The sequence below is a fragment of the Trichomycterus rosablanca genome, chromosome 13 (assembly GCF_030014385.1).
Source record: "Trichomycterus rosablanca isolate fTriRos1 chromosome 13, fTriRos1.hap1, whole genome shotgun sequence".
NCBI lineage: Eukaryota > Metazoa > Chordata > Actinopteri > Siluriformes > Trichomycteridae > Trichomycterus > Trichomycterus rosablanca.
Window position 1 is genome coordinate 35,451,958 of NC_086000.1, and position 11,358 is coordinate 35,463,315.

Consider the following 11,358-nt stretch of genomic DNA (forward strand, 5'->3'; position numbering starts at 1 on the left):
GAACGAACTCCAGATCTGTGTCAGAGCGGGTCTGTGTTTTAGCCTCGGGTCCGAGAAACAGAAGGGCTTTGGAGCGCTGAACTGAATATTCGACCTGTAAATCACAGCCGAGTGCTGTTCTCTGAAGCTATGAGTCAAAAGAGATGGTCACTGTTACTACGGGTCTGTCTGAAAACCCAGCGAGTCTCTACATAGATGCATTTTAGGTCATCCTACACTCCCGAGAAGAGGGCATGTCTAAATCCTTAGATCCCTTAAAATGCTCCTACTGAGGCGCCTTAATTCTGAGTGATAATCTGACTGAATAACGAGGGAGCGTCCTCAGCGCTGAAGGCAATCCCAGCATTCAGTGCGGCATGACTTTTTTTTTTTTTTTTTTTTTTTATATACAGGGTGGGCCATTTATATGGATACACCTAAATAAAATGGGAATGGTTGGTGATATTAACTTCCTGTTTGTGGCACATTAGTATATGGGAGGGGGAAAACTTTTCAAGCTGGGTGGTGACCATGGCGGCCATTTTGAAGTCGGCCATTTTGGATCCAACTTTAGTTTTTTCAATGGGAAGAGGGTCATGTGACACATCAAACTTATTGAGAATTTCACAAGAAAAACAATGGTGTGCTTGGTTTTAACTTTATTCTTTCATGAGTTATTTACAAGCTTCTCTTTGTTTACAGCCATTGACATGTCGCAGAGGTTAACACGTGAGGAGCGGATAGAAATTGTGTTGATGTCTGGTGAACGCAGTACCCGGGTCATTGCAGCAGATTTCAATGCAAGACACCCTACGAGACCACCCATCTCCCATGCTACAGTTAGCAAACTGCTTGCCAAGTTTCGTGAAACTGGTTCAGTGTTGGATTTGCCAAAATGTGGACGCATGAAAGAATGAAGAAACATCAGTGGCTGTCCTAGCTTCATTCAGCAAGAGCCCACAGCGTAGCACTCGCCGCATGTCACTGGAGAGTGGCATCAGTCGAACATGGTGCACCACCACATTATGGGTGTCAGGTCCGAGCATTCCTAGATGAACAGTTTCCTGGAAAGTGGATTGGTCGTCGTGGGCCACTTGAATGGCCCCCAAGGTCTCCCGATCTGACCCCCTTAGACTTTTATCTTTGGGGTCATCTGAAGGCAATTGTCTATGCTGTGAAGATATGAGATGTGCAGCACCTGAAACTATGGATACTGGAAGCCTGTGCTAGCATTTCTTCTGCGGTGTTGCTATCAGTGTGTGAAGAGTGGGAGAAGAGGGTTGCATTGACAATCCAACACAATGGGCAGCACTTTGAACACATTTTATAAGTGGTCAGAAACTTGTAAATAACTCATGAAAGAATAAAGTTATGTTAAAACCATTGTTTTTCCTATGAAATTCTCAATAAGTTTGATGTGTCACATGACCCTCTTCCCATTGAAAAAACTAAAGTTGGATCCAAAATGGCCGACTTCAAAATGGCCGCCATGGTCACCACCCATCTTGAAAAGTTTCCCCCTCCCATATACTAATGTGCCACAAACAGGAAGTTAATATCACCAACCATTCCCATTTTATTTAGGTGTATCCATATAAATGGCCCACCCTGTATATATATATTTTTTTCCCCACTTTCTTCCCCAATTTTTATCCCCATTCTAGTCATATCCAATGACCCTGATTATGTACTCTATACTGGTTCAACCCCTTGCCGCTGACTGAGGACGCCACTCAACCGAATTGCGCCCCCTCCGGCACGCAATCGGTACAGACTTGCATTTTACACCCGCACAAGCCGAGTTCATACACCGAGAGACACTGCGCACGGAGGGTCACACCCCCCTCAATGTTATTCCTCAGCCCTGTGCAGGCGCCGTCAGCCAACCAGCAGGGCCCGCAGTTGTACCAGTTAAGAGGACCTATGCTCCGACTCTACCCCTAAGCCCATGAACAACAGCCAAACGTTGTTCATACTGCCGCCCAACCCAGTCGGAAAGGTAGAGCTGAGTTTCGATACGATGTATCTAGAAACCCAACTCTGGTGCACTAGCGTACTTTACCGCTGCGCCACCTGAGCGGCTCGGCATGACTTTTCTCACAAAACATTATAAATATGGAGTTCTTTTTAAATGTAAATAAATTCTCATTGATGTTTAATCTGTATTAAGGTGCACAAGTGTCGTTTATTTGTAAATTCAGGCTCGTCAGGGACAGTTTAACAGTTTTTGGTACACAGAGGGAGACGTTTTGAGCTAAAACTGTGTTGATAATCACTGTAATCTCTAAGTAGGGCGTCTAAATAATCTGCCTTATGAGTTTAATGACTTATTAGAATCCTCTCTACTGAGCTGATCAGGTAGGCAGTAGGCAGCAAGGCAGCTCACTAGGTTTTCAGACGGACGCTAGATGTTAAGGCTTAAATGTTAGGCGTAGTAGCAACCTACGCCATCACCCACGTTGATGTCTATTTTTTATCCAAAGTGACTTACAGTACTGTGACAGTATACAGTCTGAGCAATTGAGGGTTAAGGGCCTTGCTCAAGGGCCCAACACTGGCAACCTGGCAGTAGTGGGGCTTGAACCAGCAACCTTCTGATTACTAGCCCAGTACTTTAACCACAAAGCTACAAATGTCCTTAATTAAATATCTGCAAATGAGTTCTCTCTGTAGCGAGGTGCATTCAGCCCCATTAGAACTTCAGTTTTAGTGTTTATGTAGCTGTTTTATATTTCTGCCGATTTTACCAATCATCCTAAAGCCAGGCTTTTACTTTATAGAGAGGAAATGAGGTTCGGGGGCCATGATGGATGCAGAAATGAGGACAGGATGAAATGCCCATTCTTCAGAAGGAAACTACCTTAAGTGCTGTAAGTACTATATTTTCCATGTATTAGTATTTGTGCCAGCTACTATGTTATTGTACAGAGGGCTCAGGCTAACCTATACAGCAAGTCCTATAGATGTGAACCAGTTCTGTTCTAAGGGTGGGTCACATGTCCAAAAAGTTTTCAAGTCTAACATAGTTAGCCTAATCATCCAGCTCATGAGTGAGCTAACCTACGTATCAAGTCCTACAGCCATCTGTACCTAATAAAATGCTTATAAAAGATATAAACATGTTATTCTCAATAAAATAATAAAAAAATATAAGATTTGACATACAAAGACTGACCACCACACACCAGAGATGCAAAATAACCTACCTTTATTTGATGTCAGACAGAATGATCCTGAGATATTTCATCTTTTATCTGCTCAACTTCATTTCATTTATTAATAAACATTTATTCCTGCATTTCAGACCTGCAACACATTCCAAAACAAGTTGGGACAGTAAAGCATTTACCACTTTGTAATGTTGCCGTTCCTTTTCACCACTTAAAAGAGGTTTTGGCACCGAGGAGACCAAGTGATTTAGTGTTTCAGCTTTTATTTTGTCTCGTTCTTCCTGCAAACACGTCTTAAGATGTGTAACAGTACGGGGGGTCAAAATTCTCCACACGTTCTCTATTGGGGACAGATCAGGACTGCAGGCAGGCCAGTCCAGTACCCGTACCCTCTTCTTCTGCAGCCACGCCTTTGTAATGTGTGCAGCAGGTGGGTTTGCATCGTCTTGTTAAAAAAATGCTGGACGTCCCTGGAAAAGACGACGTCTTGAAGGCAGCACATGTTACTCTAAGATCTCAATGTACTTTTCTGTATTAATGCTGCATCACAGAGTGTAAATGACCTTTACCAAGGGCACTGACACACCCCCATACCATGACACACCCTGGTACTTACACGCCCCATACCATGACAGACCCTGATACTGACACACCCCCATACCATGACAGACCCTGGCACTGACACACCCCCATACCATGACACACCCTGGCACTGACACACCCCCATACCATGACAGACTCTGGTACTGACACACTCCATACCATGACAGACCCTGGTACTGACACACCCCCATACCATGACAGACCCTGGTACTGACACACCCCATACCATGACAGACCCTGGCACTGACACACCCCCATACCATGACAGACCCTGGCACTGACACACCCCCATACCATGACAGACCCTGGTACTGACACACCCCCATACCATGACAGACCCTGGTACTGACACACCCCCATACCATGACAGACCCTGGTACTGACACACCCCCATACCATGACAGACCCTGGTACTGACACACCCCATACCATGACAGGCCCTGGCACTGACACACCCCCATACCATGACAGACCCTGGTACTGACACACCCCCATACCATGACAGACCCTGGTACTGACACACCCCCATACCATGACAGACCCAGGTACTGACACGCCCCCATATCATGTAAGACCCTGGTACTGACACACCCCATATCATGTCAGACCCTGGCACTGACACCGCCCCCATACCATGACAGACCCTGGTACTGACACACCCCATACCATGACAGACCCTGGCACTGACACGCCCCATACCATGACAGACCCTGGTACTGACACACCCCATACCATGACAGACCCTGGTACTTACACGCCCCATACCATGACAGACCCTGGTACTGACACACCCCATACCATGACAGACCCTGGCACTGACACGCCCCATACCATGACAGACCCTGGTACTGACACACCCCATACCATGACAGACCCTGGTACTTACACGCCCCATACCATGACAGACCCTGGTACTGACACACCCCATACCATGACAGACCCTGGTACTTACACGCCCCATACCATGACAGACCCTGGCACTGACACGCCCCATACCATGACAGACCCTGGCACTGACACGCCCCATACCATGACAGACCCTGGTACTGACACACCCCATACCATGACAGACCCTGGTACTTACACGCCCCATACCATGACAGACCCTGGTACTGACACACCCCATACCATGACAGACCCTGGTACTTACACGCCCCATACCATGACAGACCCTGGCACTGACACGCCCCATACCATGACAGACCCTGGCACTGACACGCCCCATACCATGACAGACCCTGATACTGACACACCCCATACCATGACAGACCCTGGCACTGACACGCCCCATACCATGACAGACCCTGGTACTGACACACCCCATACCATGACAGACCCTGGTACTTACACGCCCCATACCATGACAGACCCTGGTACTGACACACCCCATACCATGACAGACCCTGGCACTGACACGCCCCATACCATGACAGACCCTGGTACTGACACACCCCATACCATGACAGACCCTGGTACTGACACACCCCATACCATGACAGACCCTGGTACTGACACACCCCATACCATGACAGACCCTGGTACTTACACGCCCCATACCATGACAGACCCTGGTACTGACACACCCCATACCATGACAGACCCTGGCACTGACACGCCCCATACCATGACAGACCCTGGTACTGACACACCCCATACCATGACAGACCCTGGCACTGACACACCCCCATACCATGACAGACCCTGGTACTGACACACCCCCATACCATGACAGACCCTGGTACTGACACACCCCATACCATGACAGACCCTGGTACTGACACGCCCCACACCATGACAGACCCTGGTACTGACACACCCCATACCATGACAGACCCTGGTACTGACACACCCTATACCATGACAGACCCTGGTACTGACAATCCCCACACCATGACAGACCCTGGTACTGACACACCCCATACCATGACAGACCCTGGTACTGACACACCCTATACCATGACAGACCCTGGTACTGACACACCCCCATACCATGACAGACCCTGGTACTGACACAACCCTGGCACTGACACACCCCCATTCCATGACAGACCCTGGTACTGACACAGCCCCATATCATGACAGACCCTGGTACTGACACACCCCATACCATGACAGACCCTGGTACTGACACCGCCCCATACCATGACAGACCCTGGTACTGACACACCCCATACCATGACAGACCCTGGTACTGACACACCCCATACCATGACAGATCCTGGTACTGACACACCCCCATACCATGACAGACCCTGGTACTGACACGCCCCCATATCATGTCAGACCCTGGTACTGACACACCCCCATACCATGACAGACTCTGGTACTGACACACCCCCATACCATGACAGACCCTGGTACTGACACACCCCATACCATGACAGACCCTGGTACTGACACAACCCTGGCACTGACACGCCCCCATACCATGACAGGCTCTGGCTTTTGGACTTGTTGCTGATAACAGTCTGGATGGTCCTTTTCGTCTTTGGTCTGGAGCACACGGCGTCCATTTTTTCCAAAAAAGACCTGAAATGCTGATTCAGCTGACCACAATACACGTTTCCACTGTGTGATGGTCCATCCTAGATGCCTCAGAGCCCAGAGAAGTCGACGCCACTTCTGGACATGGTTAACATAAGGCTTGTAATGTAACTCAGAGTCCAAAATATACAGTGACAATTTGGGGGGGGGGGGGGATTTGATGGACAGCTTAACCCGTTCACACAGAACTCCACCGTCACACCTTTAATGCTTTGTGTACCTGTATTGCGAAATGTCAACTCTGTTTCTGTGAAGACCGGTGAAAGGAAGCTGCAATTACACAAGCGTCGAACACTTTGGCCCCGGGGGCATTATTCGGCTGATGAGGTGCACACAGTGCGCTATAGCAATTACCAGTGGTGCTGTTGGTTATATGCAGGGGAATCATAATTGGTATATACATTTTTTTTTCAGTACTCAGGGGACATGGAGGCATATCGGAATATTCCATGTTCAAACTACGGCCCGCGGCCCGTTAGGTAGTTTAGAGATAAAATTAAAGTCTATCACTCATCCAAGTGACTACTTCAGTCTGAGCTAGTGGTGAATACCCCAACCTTATATGCAGTTGATTTGCGTAACGACCGATCACCTCCCATTGCATAACAATGAAACCGGTGATCAGGTCTATATGCAAATTACAATGAGCATTAATACAATGGTCATTTGTGCCTTTCACATATGATTGGGGTATAGCTCCTATTACGGCATATTACTCTCCCTCTGTTCAGGGATGGTCATTCCCTCTTCACATAGATGGCCTCTTTGACTTCTCGTTCAAACCAGCGTTCCTCCTTGTCAAGGATCTGCACATCTTCATCATTAAATGAGTGGCCGCTGGCTTGCAGGTGAGTGTAAACGGCGGAGTCCTGACCAGAAGAGGTCGATCTTCTATGTTGGGCCATCTGTTTCGCCAGTGGCTGTTTAGTTTCCCCGATGTTCAGTTCCCGGCAATCCTCCCGGCACCTAACAGCATACACTACGTTACTCTGTTTGTGTCGAGGGACCCGGTCCTTAGGGTGAACTTATTTCTGGTGTAGAAACGTTTCTTCTGCAGGCACTGCCAATTACGCCAACCTTGAGTGTATTTTTGACTATTAAGATCTATTTATCATTAAAATAGTGTTGAACAACAGGCAGTTTTAATCCCAAAGGAGTGTAAAGTGGTAGAGTTTGGGACCACTTGATTTCCTCCATACCAAACATACATTTTGCACAGAGGCACAGTTACACTATAACGCAGAGATGTTCAAATCACAAAATACGAGTCCGAGTTGAGTCACGAGTCATTAGGCTACAGTCCGAGTCAAGTCACAAGTCAATATAATCTACACAAAACATATATTGTGAATGTAGCGTAGAAATAAACAAATAATCTGTAAATTCAGATAAAAAACAACAGATTAGCGAGTGTATTTTCCTGTTTTACTTCATGCTTTTACTTTTCTAGGTACCAGTTAAAAGCTTAAACTGACGTTTTGTTTTCATTGCAAATTACAGCACAGCGGCCAAAATCCAAAACACAGCAAAAACAATCATAACCGCTGCTTACCTTAGCTTCTGTTCTTCCAGATGCTATTAAATTTATAACTTTGTTATTTTGTAAATGTGCTTATAATTAAAAACCTCCAAACTTTTCCCGTTTGTGAAGTAAAACACGAACTCGTTAGAAAGCCGGTCAAGCGTTTCATTACCACGTCATCTGTGTGACGCAAACTGAATAAATGCAAATAACAGCATTTCTTACTAACAATTACAATCAGAAGGTCTGATTGGCTCAGAAAGCGTTTTTTTTATCATTAGCACCAATTCTGTAGGAGCGTTCCATTCACATTATCTGTTACTGTGAAGTGCACTACGTAGGGTATTCCACCATTATAAGTGAGATTCATATTCAAAGGAGGGAGTAGGGAGCAACGCTTCATCACTATGCCGGAAGCTGACTGAAACATTTACCCATTGTGTGCGTTGCGGGTTAAGACGGCCGGAGCGTTATTACAGAGCAGAAAATGACACGATCAGAATGAGGTCGGATCGTATATATATACCTTACAATCTGATTGGTTGAGAAGCGTTCTAACTGTGCTGATATTCGTGATAACAGCACGGCCTTTTCACACCACAACTGTATTACTCCGCTGACGCGTTGCCAGTAATGACAAGCTTCATGCACACAAACGAGCACGCAGGCGACACAGACTTTTTTTCCAGATCGCGTTTTAAATCCGTTATCTGATATACAATCTAGCGCACTGTGTAGGGAACATAACCAGCTGTCTAATTCACTATCTAGTGCACTATGTAGGGAACATATATCCATGATCTGATACACAATCTAGCGCACTGTGTAGGGAACATAAATCGTCTAATATACTGTCTAGTGCACTAAGTAGTGAACATGAATCCGTGATCTGATACACAATCTAGTGCACTGTGTAGGGAACATAACCAATTGTCTAATTTACTATCTAGTGCACTATGTAGGGAACATAAATCCGTGATCTGATACACAATCTAGTGCACTATGTAGGGAACATTAATGTGTTTGTAATGCGAACAGTTAGCTTAATAGCCCAGTTAGCAGCTCCTAAAAGTTATGTTATCACCCATAATCCTTTGGTGTGTGCAAGAGGTTTTTTATTTCTTTTTTTCCCTTCGGAGGTTCTTGCTTTCTTCTTCTTGTTCTTACCTCCCTGAAATGAGTTTTTGCAACTTGGGATGTCTGCTTTGTAGTGTTAAACTATATGCCTTTTTTAGCCTACTGTGTTAAGGCAGGGTAGGGAACTACTTTTTGGCGGAAGGTGTTGTCAATATTAAAGCATATTTAATATGAAATTCAGGGCTTCTTTGATTTATTGTCTTTCTTTATTTTGTAAAAACTGTTGTATAAAAGCAATAGAACACTTGAGGTCATGTGTTATCGCGAATAACATTACGAGCCTTCGGCTCGTGCCTGCGACCAAATCACAGCCGTGATGTTATTCGCAATAACACACTCCCTCTCGTGTTCTATTGCTTAATTCTCACACGTAACTAATGTTGATGACTTTTGTTGTCCAAAGGTCATTTTATGCGCGTCACATTTACATTTTCGGCATTTAGCAGACGCTCTTATCCAGAGTCACGAGTCGAGTCGGAGTCATTTGAAACGAGTCGATTCTGAAGTCGCTGTGTGTGCGACTCGAGTCCCCATCTCTGCTATAACGTATAACGTAAAAAGACCTTCCCTAAACCTCCACAGAGTTTAACTCATATTTTTTTTATATAATTGACTGTATAAATGAGTGTAGCTGAAAAATAATGAACTCAGGAATTAGGACGGCTGTTTATTATCGAATAAGCAGAAGAACGACCATCAGTGTTGTCCATTCGTATATTTATTCAATCGTCTGTTTTTCAGCCTGAACTGCCATTACTTGCCATTATCTCACAGATATACAGAGGCCTCGACGTTGTGTCTGACCTTTTAGAGCTATTCATCACTGTTTGCAGTCATTATTTAATATTGACATCATAATATTGACATCATGACCATTATTGGAAGCGGACGGCTTGAGTAAATCAAGTGCAAGATATTATAATCAGTCTGTTTAAAAATATTGCTGCCTTATACTAATAAGTTAGAACAACCTACCTACCGCTAATCTATAATCCAATATTCTACCAAAAGTAGTGATTCCATCAGAAATATTTCAGCTTTTCACTCTGCACTTACTCACTTCCAAGTGTGTAAAGCCTTACATTTTTAACTATTACACCAGCTTATTACACACACCATGAAACGGCCTGTTTTTAGAGGCCACTTTCAATCAGTGTGCTTAATGTAATGTCTCTAACAGAAACCCCGCGGCCTTAAAGCGAGGTACATCCCTTACTGTAAGCACAGGGCCTTTACAGAGCGGTCCTGAAATAAAATCTGCGAACACTGCTACCCTTGGAGGATTGCCGGGAACTGGACATCGGGGAAACTAAACAGCCACTGGCGAAACGGATGGCCCAACATAGATAACCACATGCACCCAGGGCCTACTCGACATGAGATTTCTCTCTATGCTTGGCCGTAGTGTCTGTGGGGATGCTGTTCGCCCGGTGGTGCAGCGTCCTGATGACTCCTAGTTTGTGCTCCAATGGATGATGGGAGTCAAACCTCAAGTACTGGTCCGTACGTGTCGGTTTGCGGTACACATTTACTTTCAAACGTTGTAATTTCACAGTCTAAGAAGGCTAAACCGTTGTTGCTTGCGTCCTCCCTTGTGAACTTGATGTGTTCGTCCACCGAGTTGATGTGGTCCTTGAAATATGGTACTTGCTCGGATTTCATCTTAACCCAGGTGTCGTCCACATATCTGAACAAATGACTTGGTGGTGTCCCTGAGTAGGACTTTAGTACCTTCTTTTCCACTTCCTCCATGTACAGGTTCTCAACAATAGGTGAGACTGGGGACCCCATAGAACACCCATGTTCCTGTTTGTAGAACTGCCCATACCGAGTGGGTATGTTTAATTTAAAGAAGTATAATAATCTTCTCATTAGGATTATAACCTGGTGAGTGAAATCGGTCAAATCTTAGTTTACACAACACTGTGGATAATAGATTTTCTCTGTTTTTTATTTGTTTTATTATAAAAGAGTCTGTGGCCCCGTGTTTACAGATTTTGAACACCTTGATGAAGTTTGGACATCTTTGGAAGATACCAGTAACTCGTAAGGTTTTATTTGTACAAACAAGAGCTGTGTCTTCATTTCTGTGCTTTTGAATCATGACTATCGATTGTCAGATTAGTTCAATCATTCATTACCTCTGTGTAGAAGCAAATTGAATTTATTATCTTAAGCCATGTTGAGCGGTGGGGCTCTCGCTGCTGTATGACGGCTTACTGCAGCATTGTCTGGGTCTATTAAGGGTTTAGGCTTCACATTCTGTAGCAAGATTAAAGAAGTGATTTTTACTGCAACGAGGGGGCGCTAAAGCTGTGGTGTACTTGTGTTGTTCTGTCTTCTTCACTCAGAGTATCAGGGTGATTATCTTCAGTCTATCATGCATTATTCTTCCACCTAGGA